The following is a 14989-nucleotide window of genomic DNA, read 5'->3' as shown; positions in this document are numbered from 1 at the left end:
ACTGTCGCTAGATTTCTGGGAAATGAAGTTTCTATTTCATGCAACATATACTGTATACACTATTGACTGTTTTGTTTTACATACTAAAACAAATTATTAATGTAGCGAACGCAGGTTTGTTATCATAATATATGGCTATTATTTGCATAAACCTAAGCGATACTTAACTTAAATTAGTCTGATTTATACATGAATATGGCATATAATATCCACACAATATGCTAAATATCAAAAAATGTATCCCAGTGTGCGTGACTGATAGAACTAAACACCACCAGTCATGTTGACATTGCATCTGCTTCACCAACTCTCATGAATATTCAATCAATAATTAAAATCCTAAAACATCACAGCTCCTCTGCTTGGACCAGGTGTTAGTTCTTCGCTCTGGCAATGAACACCGCCATATTGAATTCCAAATGAAATTCAAGATATGCTCCAATGTAAGAACAGACTGTCAGCTTTAATTTCAGGGTTTTGTGAAATAAATTGTATGAAGCATGTAATTTAGCAGGCTTTAAAGACAACTCGTCATCATTTCAGCACAAAGCTGCAAAGACGTCATTGTGTTGTGAGCATAAACATATTCATAGAAGAAGCTTGACTGTGAAAGTATTAAGTATTTTGTTGACATAATGATGCCTTCAAGGCGTGTAGAACATTTCACATCAGTTCACTTAATACTTGCTAACATTATGTGTACATTGATTTTTTTTTCTTACACAATTTGATAAAAAAAACAATATAACTACAATGTACAGTACAGTTCAATGAGTACAAATATATAATCAGATTGAAAGAGTACCAGTAAATGTCTGTATTGCAGTGTGAGTAGGGAATCTTCAACTAGAAAACGCTGCTACTGTGTGACCTACCTTGTGCCGTTATTAGTATTTGTTTAGGTTATGTTGTAAAAATGTACATCAGACTTTCAAGCTCAGTCAGACTAAATCATTATGAAATTAAACATTGTATGTTGTCATTGTTACGTTGTGACACACACTAATCATGAGCATAGTTGCAGCTGTCTTTTTTCTATTGTTTTAGTGCGTATCTGAGACAGTAAGATTTGCAGGCCTATAAAAGTGCTGTTACTGCTAAAGAAGCAGACTCGACATCCTTCGGGGTTTTCAGTAACATCATATCCTCTGTGCTGCAATTAAAAGCCTTTTCCAATAAAATGCTTATTTTAATTATATAATATTAGTCGGTACAGTTCATTTTGATTTATGTTTGTGCAGAGCGTTATCTGCAGATAAAATTAGTAGATGTAGCCAACAAAAAGGTGAAAAAAACCCACATATAAACTGACACTGGTTCAAGTTAAGACCATGCTTACATGTTAGGCTGAGAGCACATCAGAATCAAATAAGTACAAAAACACTCCTCACAGGTCTTTGTTGCCTTTATTGTTTTCTCAATGAATAGACTCAACAGAAGGTTGCATGTTTTCTGTTCTAACTTAGCCCTGAGCACAACAGTCTCCTTCTAGTAACATCTCTCTCTTCAGCCAATTACACTGTGCTGGGGGTGCAGACTCTTCATCATCTTCCATCAGAGCGTTTTCATGTGAACCTAATCCTGTTGACACACTTGCAACAGGTGGCAACATACAGTACTTTTCCTTATTGTCGTTCTCTCATCTGCACTAATCAAAATGTGCTAGTTGTTGGTGACATCAGGCCAGTTAGGAGAAATAAAAGCTCATGAAGCCCGACAGCTCCCAGCTCATTTATTAGAGGAGCAACTACCTACAGTGACTGAAATGTCAACATATATTAAACACAAGCAGATGCGAGTGCAGATGGACACCAAGTTTATGCGAGATTTCTATGGATCCTTTCACAAATATCAGCTTTTATTAGTGTTTGGTTCAGACATAAAAAGAGGAGCGTCTACTGAAATTAGGAAGTAAAAAAGGAAACGACTAAAAAAGGTTTGTATTGTGATTATACTGATTCTTGAAGTTGGAATCTCTTAACCACATTCTGCTTTTTTGTCGGAGATGATTAGAGCTCAAGGCTAAATTACTTCTCATGAGTCACAGTGTTTACACAACTTCTTCTTGTGTCATTTGTAGTATAAAAATCAACCTTCAAATGAGCAAAGCAAGGCCAGAGTTTCAGATTTATATAGAGAAAGCCTTAGAATTCTAGTGTGAACCAGCTTGATTCAAGGGAAACCACGCAACAAACCACTTAAGTGAAGTCCTGAAAGCTGTCATTGTGTCATCTGTTTGTGATGCAATAAATATAACTTTGCAGAATTATGTAATCTATAGGTGCAATTGGAAACTAATACGGACCCTTGAGTTGGTACCTGAGCCACATGCCTTTGGATCTGTTCTGACAGTGGTCTCTGAGGCTTAAAGAAAAATATCTATACAGTGCTTTTGAAAGCTCTTATACAACAATTTCTTTGTTGCTAACTTTTCTGCTCTGCTCCCACCTCGTTAAAAAAGTCGGTATTAAGAAACTTTTGGATGAAATAAAAAAAATCACTCTGAACTGTATTTTACTGCACAGCGGTGAGAAATCAATTGTGAAACAGGAAGCAGAATTGATTTCTCTAAAGCCAGGAGCCAGTGTGGTCCCCAAAGCATAGAATTGCCATCTCAAGAATAGGTACAGGGTCAAGGGGTCAGATGCCCCGAGGCCAGAGCGCTCCAGGGCCTTTTTACACTGTGAGTGGACTGTGTGGGTTAAGTCATTAGGCAGGAGTTATTTTACACACATTAATCACGTCCTCTGGTCATAGAGGGTGCTGTGTGTGAAAGAGAGAGTCGGGCAGGCCTAAGGGGTCATTAGGTGAGCACTGGTCCTCAGAAACAGGCCAAGGCTGCATGACATTCATTTACATGTGCTATTTAACAGCTTTGGAAAACACACTCGTCTAATTTCTCCATCATCTGAAATGAGTTGCTCAACAATGTCTGAACTATGCAACACTGACTTCCCACAACGACTGGCCAGATGTGTGGATGAGCCCAGCTATAAACATTTTTTCCTCCATGGTCAAACAAGCCACATTGCAGCAGGTTTCATGTTATACATCAAACATATGAGGATGTGACAGGAATGTCACTTATATTTTGCTGTGGGATTATTTTTATAGATTTTATATGACAACCGAAAACCTGGCTGTGCGGAATTTCTTCTCCTGCCCAGAAATAATGAAGCTGGCTATACAATCTCCTGACTCACTCCATGCCAGTTCGCACTGTGTGCCTGAGTCCAGGTTTTAATGACATGGAGCCAGAACTGGCAGTGGTTCTGAGGCCTGTTGGTTTCAAACCTTCCCCTGCAGCAGGAAACAGACAAATCATTGAATGCATTCCCACAGTAAAATGAGGATAATGATGGATAAAACAGTCCTGCTTGTGGTGTAAATGTGTTTAGCTTGTGAGGACACAGAGATGTTGTGTGAGAGTCCAGGCTCTAGACCCTCACCTTGAGTGTTTACCAAGGACTGGTTACTGAAGGCTGAGGAGACCTAACTGGACTGATTCATTGTAACACTATAGGCATGTTTTGATGGGAGAATTATGGAACAGCTCAGTCTAATGATGAATATCAGGTTATGATGATGGACAATGTGTATATAAACTCTCCACTCTGAGCTTTTAGTCAAATGGGACTGATATAGTTTTTAACAGTTCAGAAAAACACTGTTCACATATTAGGAACTGAAATGATGAATCTGCAATTCTGTCAAAGTACTGCCTCCATGTGATGCTTCTATTGATTGTGGTTCTAGGACATGTTTGAATAGTGACAATGAATGAATAGTGAATGATGGCATTCAAATAGTGTTTGAATAAGACACACAATACTTGATGTACCCAGAGTTTATACAATGCACAACACCCTCTCTGTCGCACAGCGCTGTGTCCTGTGGGGACCTTGCCCTCCAGTGGTTGGTTGGTGTAAATGACAGAATCATGAATCATCACATGCAAGTGCAAGTAATAACCAGTAGGGGGCGCTCTCAGTTTATCACGGACATCAAAACCCTGAATTCAATCAAATGAAGACCTTGAAGAGGACTGAACATGTTCTTTTTTACTTTGTTGGACCTCTTTTATATCGATGACAAAACATGGCTGTGAAACATCTCGTATTTACGTTCCAGTTTCACGGAGATTCGGAAACGTTTGTTGCCTTTGAATGAATCCAGCAGAGCCCTGGCTGCATGTTGCATATTTTATAACAAATGTCTCTGTTTTTATTAAAAGTGGATTTATACATGCAAAGTAATTTATTTTGCCTTCTACGGTACATCTAAAACAACAGCAAGTTAGAAAATTCTTTGGATGATTTAACTATTAATAAGCTTCCATAGTCTTTGAAAAGTTTTTTTTTTCAGGAAATTGAAACCACTATGAGGGAAAAGAACGTTTGTACTAATCCAGTTACAGTAATGTGCTTGTTTCTGAAGGTGACTGCATCATAGAACACTAACAGAAAGGGGGGAAAACTGTAACCAGTCCAGGTGATTGTTCCTGAGTTTAATCTCATTTGTAATGGACTTTTTCACACAACATTAAGCCTTAATAATATCATCTTTGCTTCTTTGAACCTATAGAAAAACGTCAAGCAGTATAAATACACTCAGTGTACTATTCTCAACATCTGGGCTTGTACGTGAGGACTTTATAGTTCAGGTAAAAGTAAAAGACCTGCGACTTTTTTAGCCACCGGCTCGTTGGTTGGGATAATTTGGACTCCTCTGCCAGAAGGTGACCAGTAGCGGAGGACATTTAAGCACCGTGTCCCCCAGGACGTCCTCCGGGGTCATAACCCGTATGCAGAACGACGTCCCAGCCGTCGCTGTGCTGAAATGCTCCGTGACGTCGTAACGGAGGCCGCAGTCGTCCGCGACGGTGGAGCGGCCGCTGTGCGCGCGCAGCGTGGTGGCACCGGGAGCGGTGGCTGTAACCTCCAACCGGTCAGGTCCCACTGCAGATAAATCCACGGGCAGCACCGCGTACGCTCGCTCGAAGCTCTCTCCTTTGATGCACTTGATCTCCGTGGACCAACAGTATTCCCCGAGTTCCCCTGCGGAGACACACAGTTAGGACTCCCCGCGCGCATCATTACGCAGCGACAGAGACGCGACAGCGGAGAGTCCGGGTTTGAAATGTAAAATGCCTCGTTACCTTCTGTGGCGTCTGTGAGCCGTATGTTACGCTGGTCCTCAAGCTGCAGCTTTAGGATGTAAGTCATCCCGGTGCACTCCATTAAACAGCGCGTGACTTTGGGTACCGTGCTGGAGATCGGTCTCAGCGGGGATTCCTCCTCTGAACATTCAATGGCCCCGTCAGCGAGCACGAGCTGGGACAGGAACCCGACGGACACCAGCGCAGTGAAGTATCCTGACATTGTCCTCATTAACACATTCAGTTAGTTGCGGCGTTGAGTTTTACGCGCAGGTCCAGCTATTCTCTGTTCGAGCTGTTTATGCAGGTTTATCGTGACCTGAGAATCATGAAAGAGCCTTTAAGCATCCACAGCCAGAAGTCAGCAGCAGCTCTGGTGCCGACGGAGGGTCCAGAGTATTTGTGGAGGTTTCTAGGGGCGTCCCGATACGGTCATTAAAAGATGCAAATTACAAGTTTTTCCTGCTTCTTCCTCCTGGCGTGATGAATAAGGCACTTTATTTCGACAACATCTTATCAATTATCTAGACATTTATATAAACAACCATGAGACACGTGTACTTTACAGGAATTTCTTTAAAAACAAAATGTGATCAACGAATTCAAACAGGTACAAATGAAATATCATGGATTGCGTAATCTGCTAAACTTCACTTGTAAATAATGCACCTTAAAAAATTTTGAACAATGAATGGGGGGGTTATCAATTAAAAGTGCACATACTATGAACTAGTTTTAGATATTTAGGTTTGCAGGCTTTACTTATTTTATCACGTGAAGTTAAAAAATGTAATATAACCAATGAAAATTTATACATTAATGATATCAGTTTTACAGATGCGGAGACAACTGACCCTCAGGAAATCCTGGCTCAGTGTGTCACATATTTGGAGAGAACACTCAGTAACTATTATAAATAAAGCTCTATCTTAGGTTTAGCTGCCAGCTGCACTTAAGTGATTGCAGCAGTCACTACTAAAAATATATCAGTGCATCATAAAAAAATAAACATTTTAATGCCTTGCAAACCTTTGAAATGCTCATTGGTAACCCTTAAACACACATGTAGCTTGTTACAAAACATTTTCTTTGTATTGCTATAATACTGACAACTAAACAGAAATAGTATTAAAAACGTGGCATAAGTACATGTGAGAACTGAAAGAAAGTTCTGTAAGCAGCAAGTTGATCAATAGAACAAACTTTACTCTTCACCAAACTCCTCCATGCTTTCAGCATTACAGCTGCAGAGGTAATGATAAGGGTGCCCAATTCATCCACGATGGAAAGGATTGTGCTCCAAGGTGGAAAGAACAATGAAATATTCAATGTGGCTAAAGCAAACCATAACTACCGGTAAAAAGGGATTTGAGTAAGATTTTTTCCCAGTAAATAACGTTTATTGACGTTAGTCAAACTTCTCTTCTCTCTTGTTGAACAATTCTGCTAACAATCACCTCAGTCAAATGTGGAAACTGCTTTTGTTAAGCCAAACTGAGAGGCCATGAGTTCGATAATTACACTGCTGAAGTTTAAGAGGAAGAATTTATTACTCTCCTCCACAAAATACTTAGAAACCAAATAAACCAGTTGAACCTAGAATCACCCACAGAATCAAATATTTTTATTGGATTCATAAAAAAAGCCTCTGTTTAACAAGGCCAAAGAACTGCTACATCTAACAAAGGGATTTTAGAGATGCATCTGTGGTGGGAAACAGAGTTTGCAGAGGATGCATGTTGCTCTTTGGGTGGTTGCACAATAGATGCGGCGATGTCATGTCCTTCACATTCACATGAATATGAAGGACATGATGGATGAGCTGCTTCTGAATCAGACATGCAGGTGGACGATGCAGCTGCTGGTTCGGGTTGGAGGAGGAGACAGATGTGACGGAGCAGGGATGCTGTTCTGGTGTCGTTTGTCAGCGCCTGGGAACCTGAGCTCGGCCTTGAGATGCTTAACTTTGTTGTCATCCCCCCAGTTTTGTATGAAATTGAGCTATGTGTGTTGACAGTTCCAGCTTTACTGTAACTTGGGGCTATCAGGAAACCGATGCATTTCACACAGGCGGTTGACCCAAGTTTTAAATAATTAAAAATGTTATCAAACGATTATTATGTATTATTCGTCAGCGTTAGCATGGTACTTGGCTGATAATGGCAAGTATTAGCATCTATTTGGTGATGATGTTTATCTGGTGTAACATTTCCCTTCCCTTTCCCATATTTATTTATGAATATTTTATGGAAAGTTTTTTTCCTCCAACTGAAACCTACATCCCATCATATACAATATTTTTTTACTGAAAAGCTTTACAGTTTGTATTTTCTGGACTTTCATCAGGGTCTAATATAAGGGAGAGGGAAAACTCCATGACAAAATAGTTTCTGATTTGGAAAAGCAACTCGAGTTTTAGCCCGGATACTGTAAAACACAAGCTGCCTATTCATTTGTGCCTTTGGCTAATCATAAGTTTCTATTACAGCTCCCATTTGTTGGCCTGGCATGAAAGGCACAAATCTGCCCTGTTAAACATAATAGTAATATTATTCCAGGGCAGTTATTCAAGGACAGGATCTGGGGTGCAGATATGTGGCAGGGCTGCAGGTGATGTTCATATCTAAAAGCCCACAGTCAGAAAAGCTTGGCAGCGCTGACGGCTGAGCGAGCCAGTGAGACTAAGAGGCATGTGAGGAATGATAACGTCCTGTCCTCAGATGCCCTCTCCTCCAGGTCCTCACCAAGGCCTGAACAGCAAAAGTTCCACTGAAGCCCAAAATACATTTTGTGAATCAACCCACAGTCCTTCATAGTAGAAGTGATGTTGCGTTTTTTTTTTTTTTGTTGTTTTTTTTTTTTGATTGTCACTTGTCAATTAAAAGAAACGTAAAAAATGTAAAATGCAGGGACAGATTCTGGATTTTAGGATTCAGAAAATCACAATCACAGCTGAATAAATGTGACAGATGGAAACTATCTCACTTTCAAATCAACATTTCATTTGCTAAAAAACAACATGTGTGCACTAAATGCTGATATCTTAGTAAATTAAGTAAAATGTCTCCTTATGAGTATTTATTTACATCTGTTTTGTTAAGACATTAAAATCTGTAAAGAGTGAATAATTAATATACAAATGTAATTTTGGCTTCATGACATTATTACACATCAGAGTAAGAAGAAATAAAACCATGCTTTTAGCAAGTGATTACAACATGAGTGTAGAAAGAAGTTACATTTTGGAAATAGTCTAATTAATTATTTTGAATGGCTTCAGCTTGCAACAGTCAGGCAAAGTGAGTTTCACTATTGGACAAAACGAAAACGCACAAACCTTCCTCTGAAAGGAGGTAACACAGACTCAGTCAGTGAGAAAGATGCCACGAAGTAGCTGCTTTTCGTCCACCCTGCAGGTCAGAAGCTCATCGCAGGTGGGAGGCTGAAAGCCTGTGGAGCTCTGCTGCCCTCTCTTGACTATGTATGTGAAACAAAACACACAGATGACTTTATGTCTGGGAGAGGTTTTCATAGCCATCATTACTGCAGCCTGTAGAAAATGACCCCTGGACGTTTTGATGAACTTTCTCTGTGAAATCTCTAAGCTGTAACATTAAGTGTCGTTGTTCCTCAAGGGGGAGTTAGGATGTTTTCAGTGGCATTCATCAGGGCATGGGTAAGGTCATTTTTAATAACCGCATAATAGCCTGGAGATACTTTACAGTGCATTAATTATTGGTGTAAAAGTTCTCAGTGAAATCATAGAACATAATAACTTCCTGTTTCAGGATCAACGTGCAGCAAATTCAGCTTTATGAAGTCTCACATGCAGAAGATTACATTCTGTGGTACAGCAACGGCTTCCTGTTATCCCAGCTGCAGTGTGTGTAAAGGTCAGAGAGGCGGAGCAGCAGCAAACGTCATGTATTCACAGGTTTTCAGTCATGATTCCATCCATGTTTAATACTAATAATGGAGCTCAAAGCAAAATTGTTAAATGGATATTACAAATACGATGCAGTGTAATTACTGCAGTCTGTAAGTCTTTCTTTCCTGACCTGACAGGGTTTTAAAGGGTCAAGTGGGCAATTGACCTGAGTGATAGTCTTCAAAAGTGTCATCTAGCAGCTTAGCATTCCTGAGATTGACAGGATTGTGCGCTCACATGCTCACTCACCACATCACAGTTTGTAAATACTGTATGACCTTTTTTCCTTAATGTCACCTCCATCAACGTACAGTCAAAGCTCAGCGTGCTGAAAGTACTTACTGGGTATGGATCTGTTATTCGACATGTGCATGAGATGGGTGAAGGAATGGAAGTCATCAGAATGACACAAATTCTAAACATATCCCATATTAAGAATATGATCAGGAAGGATCTTGTGCAACATCCAGGGGCACAGCAAGGGGCATAGGTTATGCACACACACACACACACACACACGCACACACACACACACACACACACACACACACACACACACACACACACACACACACACACACACACACACACACACACACCAGAGACTTGACCCAGGCTCATCATCATTCACATATTTGGGAGATTGGAAAAACACATTGAGAGAGAGGGACGAGTACCAGCGCCCCCCAGGAATAAGATGCTAAGAGCAAAGATGAGGATGAGGAGGAAAAGAAGAAAGTGCTGTGCTGTCTGACATCATACGATCCATAAATCACGGTCAGGTGATCTATAAATAGTAAGACAATAGCCCCATATTTCACTAATTTGGAGGAAGATTTGTTTTGCCTGGCTGCTGTAAAAACAGCTGTGAAAAAAGACAATGCCAGGATGTCAACTGCCTGCTCTCACTGTCCTTCTGTCCAGAACCCTTCACAAAGGTGAGAGCAAATGAGTCCTGACGCTTAACTTATGAACTTGCCCTTAAAACTGAATGATATTACTTCAACAAAATAAAGGCTTATCAATAATTATTGTACTGTAGCAGCAGCAAAGTTAAGTAAATATAAGTATTCAGAAGCTGCCGTAGTTTTCACCTCTAACATGTAAAAGGTGGATAAAGCTCAGTCATGTCGGCACAGTGCAAATGAATAGAAGTCGCACATGCGTGATTTAGTTTTCATTTACAATTTTGTATTTTTGTCTTTGGTTTTCACGTGTTTTATCGTTCTTAAAGAAACCCGACCTTGGTGAGGACAGACCCACAGGATGTGCTACTGTGTGTTGTCATCACGAAGGCACCCATAAATCTGCCATTAAACCAGACCCAGGACAGGATGCTGCCTCCTCAGCCTCATCAGACTCACTTCACTTATTTTATCTATTTCACTTTCACAGATGGAGCATCAACCTAAAACGTCACAAACCTGTCCTCTACACTCGGCCGAACACGACTTTGATAATGCTGCTATTGTGATTATTATTTATGGATTATTATTATCTGACATAATCAGATAACGACTTTGAAATGCTTATGTTCAAGGCAAACAGAGAACAACAGGCTATAAAAAAAAAACAGGACAGGAACAGTTCGGTTCCAATGGGTGTTCCAACGTCGACTCAGCCAAGTGGACACAGAGGTTATCTGGACCAAATATAATGGAGCCGTGAGAACGTCCCAGTTCAGTAGCAGCAGAGCCTAAACCCCTCTGATAGTGGTTACATTCATAATAAACAGAATTACGTATTGATTAGAGATTTATTTGAACAGCTTTTTAATATCTGTGGGTTTCGTCAGCGTCGCACTCACTTGTTTCTTCTGTGGGCGTGGCGCTGTGCGGTCCCCTCAATGTGTCCCATCCTGTATCCTTTAACTATCGGCAACAACATTAGGAAGTGACATAAAGGTACAGGCTGTACGCTGGGACAGGGGGCGGGATGCGTTCTGCTCACTGGATCAGCTCACATGGTTGGACACAGGAAGTGGACCCTATGGGTATAGCTGCTTACAGTATGTCTTCACTAATGGTTCTGAGTCAGATCAGTCATATTCCAGTAAAAGCGGCTTCTTGCACATAGAGCCAATGTTGCTTTTCCCTCAAGAAGCTTTGTGGATGGCTTCATTGTACTCCATCATTTGTCGTGGCAGATTCTTGGACAGAGCTTTGGAAATTACGTTCAATCACCACCAAGATAAACAACGTTGAAACAAAGTAGGGTCGCTCCAGAGACCCGGCCACCATTCCCTGACATTTCTCCTCTTCCTTGGGAAGGAAGCTAAGGCTTGTACTGTTGGGTTGATTGGGGGGACCAGGATGGATTTGTTCCAAAGTCCCTGGATCACCAAGTCCTTAGCGAAGGTCGTTAAAGACTGATTGACCATGTTTAGGCTGTCACGCCACAGACTATTTTCTTATAGTCTAAACATGACGGTGAAATGGAGGAGATACCTTCAGTAGAACAAAGCCCGGTGTTTTCTCTCTGTTACTGCTGTAATCGCTTCCAGATACTCTACCTGTATAAATGTCTGCCAAGCGTCACCTTATCAAGGCGTGACGCATGCAGCACGGTGGAAGGACAGGATCCCCTTCAATGAGAGCTGAACACTCACAAACCGACAGGTGCACGCCGCAACTCCGTTAGCGCTCACAGGAAAGCTCTGGCAGGTCTACAGTGAGGTCACCTCTCGGGGGCGAGGGCGAGCAGGTGAGGGGGGGCATGCAGAAGCTGCCCTGAGTGAGAAGCCCGAGGGGGAGGGACCAGGGCTCCTGCAGTCGCACAGCTCCAGCTCTTACACTCCTGTTGGGAAGCGTTCCAATATGTTGCTAATATTACGGCAGGTTCTCAGGGACCGTGTGGGAGCTGTCTGTTTGTAATTTGTAAATGTAAATAAAATCTGAATACATGAATGAACACCAACACCAACCCAGAGCTCTATCTTGGCTAGTTCTTGGATTCAAATTCAGTGGAAACAGGAAGTTCATGGATGTGGTGACAGAAGTCGGTATTTTATGACAGAAGAAATGATCTGCTATAAAGCGAAGTCGACAGGAGACAATCATTCTTTATAATACTTAATTATTAGCTACTGTGAAGTTTAAATGATAATGTGTTTTCTCCTGGTTGTCCTATTAAAACCTTGGTCCAGCGTCATCGATAGGACATTAATTAAACTAAAATAATTTCCACACACTTATGTTCTCTTTATATGTGTGCCAGCTTTTAAAAAATACTTGCGAGAACTTTTGCTTTAAAATCTGTATGAATCCCCCCCCCCCCACTTGAGGTTTGGGGTTAGTATTGAACAGGCTCTATTTGCTGACAAAGCAAAATACAGACACATTTGGTCCAGCTGTGCGTTCAAACTGTTTTAATCTTCATTCCTCATTTTCAACTTGATGACGTTGTTTTTCTTACTGCTCCTTGCGTGTGGCTTTGCCACAAGCTTGTTCTCGCTCTGTGTGTGTACATACAGTACGTTTGTGTGTGTAAGCGCTGGCAGTAAAACAAAGATCACAGATGATAAGCCACAGGAAAGCTGTAACACCGAAATAATGGAAGGCCCACGATCGTTTCCCAAAAGTGAAAGGTCAAGTCATTTCATTTTTACTCATCATCTATATGCAGTGAACACTGTAAATCTACTTAAATAACCTTTGTTGTGTAACACAACCCTGTCTGAATCAATGAAGGTCTGGGTTTATCAAATACAGAGGTAGTGAGTCAGGGTGGACTGTGGGCGTGCAAAGCAAAGGCCTCATGAATCCCAGACCTCAGTTAATGTAATGGAAATGTTATATTCTCATAATATCTACCATTTTATTCATAATAATATTATATGTTTACCCTTTTACTTATGATAATTGTTTAACTTTCTAACTACATATTTACTCAACTTACATATGTTTGCTCATACAGTAAGCTCCATTTTAAAAAGGGTCACAGTTCGATTCTTTCATAAGAAATGTCTGTCCATGTAACCATACTGGGAGATGTGTTGACATGTTTCATGTGATGGACCCAAGTGTACAAATACTATATGCACCACTCGGATCTAGAACAAGAGCTTAGAGCTTTTGATGAGCACCCTGTGTGAACTTTAAATTGTTTTTCCCCTGGAGTCAACGCAAAAATATATGACCTTAAAGACGACTGGATTTTTCCCTTTTATTGAATGATTAGAATAAGAATTCATTTTTCCTTAACACTTAATCTTGTAACACTTCGGTGACGGTTGGAGATGGATCATATTTCTTCCTAAGGTCCTGCAGGTCTGACCATTTGTCACAGCATCATATATTTTGATTGTAGGTGCTCCAATAACACGAGACAGTCATTCTTCTGTGTGTATGTATACATCCTATTACACATGTCATTGTTTCCTCACACAATGGATAATTCAAAGGAACTACGTTCTATTGAACAAGCATGAACTGCTGATTGCATTTTCCTGTTATGTCAAGCATGAGCTTGATGTTTACAGATAGCATTTCTAGGGCTGCCATGATGTACACAATGCAAACTATAGGGGACAGTCTCAGACAATGGATATATTTCCTACAGCCTATTTTTAATATTGGGGCAGCAGATGAAAAAGACTCTTTATTTTCTTTTCTCCTCATTGAGGTGCTGCTTTGAAGCCGCGGCATATTTTGTCTGTGTTTGCATTCGCACCTGTTTTCCAGCTGCAGTATTTAAATTCTCACAGCTACCGTTATCAGACACGACACCCTCCGGGCTCGCACGGCCAAGTTTCCGGCCAATAGCGGATAGCGTCAGAGTCACGTGGCCATCTCCATGCGGCCTTCAAGGTGCCCCCGGTCGCTGCGTTCGAAACGTGGTAAAACAAACCGGCGTTAGCGGCTCGGATGTGGCGCCGTGTGAGTGTGGGACAAGGCAGCGAAATGGGCTGAGCAAATATTTTGAACCGATCAATAGAGGCCACATCAAACACTCCATGTGGGTCGGGTTCAACGGCAGTCGGCAGCTCCTCCACTTCAGTTCCAATGTATTAGTTAAGGCGAAAACGCAGTTCTTACCGTTCTAACGCTGCAACGCGCTAGTAAAAGTTGCCTAAACAGGTACTGTGTCCTCCCTCAGGATGGGAATGTGCTCAGTTAAGCAGGGGTCGAACAAGAACAGAGAGATCTTCCCAGAAAATATGCCTCAGCCAGTCAATAATCTACTCTACATCCTGGTGATATGATGAATAACAGAAAGTCGAATCCTTTTTGAGTCGCTGCAGATGTAACAAGTTCAAACCTGAAATCATTTTCATTTTCTCATCATTTCATATTGCTCCCCAGCTCTTCATTCAGTGCCCGGTGTCACCAGAGCTTTTTCACATGGGCCGTGAAGCGTTCTGAACATGTTCGAGCCTCACCATCAGGTATTTTTGGAAAAAGCACTGGAAAACAAGAACTGTGATTAACGCTTGCTGACTACAGACGGATTCCAGGGTGTCAGGGTTCATAGCACCATCTGTAATAAGCTGTGCTCTTTCACCGGATCACATCAGCGCTTTCACCTTTATACACTGCACGCGGCCAGAAGCAGTTGTGTGCAGATGATTCAGCCATTGTGAGGCATCAGGGACAGGATGACTGTGCTTCCTTTAATTGGAAAGTTGTTGGTTGGGAGGACTTGTTACAGATGAGAAGAACGAAAGACGCCTCTGGTTGTTCATACTTTATGCCGAAACGACCTGGTGGCTCCCAAGTGTTTTCAGAAGCATAAAACACGTTCCCTCAGGATGGGAATGTGTTTAAATTTGTCTCTTAAACTGTTCATTGAAGGATGAACATGTTTATCCGTCAACTGATGATAAGTTGGTGTTGACAGTGTAAGCCTGGCATTCAGGTTGTGTGATAATGACTCAGAGGTCAGTTGATTGGGTACGCTCACTA

Source organism: Betta splendens, chromosome 12 (assembly GCF_900634795.4).
Source record: "Betta splendens chromosome 12, fBetSpl5.4, whole genome shotgun sequence".
NCBI classification, from domain to species: domain Eukaryota; kingdom Metazoa; phylum Chordata; class Actinopteri; order Anabantiformes; family Osphronemidae; genus Betta; species Betta splendens.
This window is presented reverse-complemented; position numbering follows the sequence as displayed.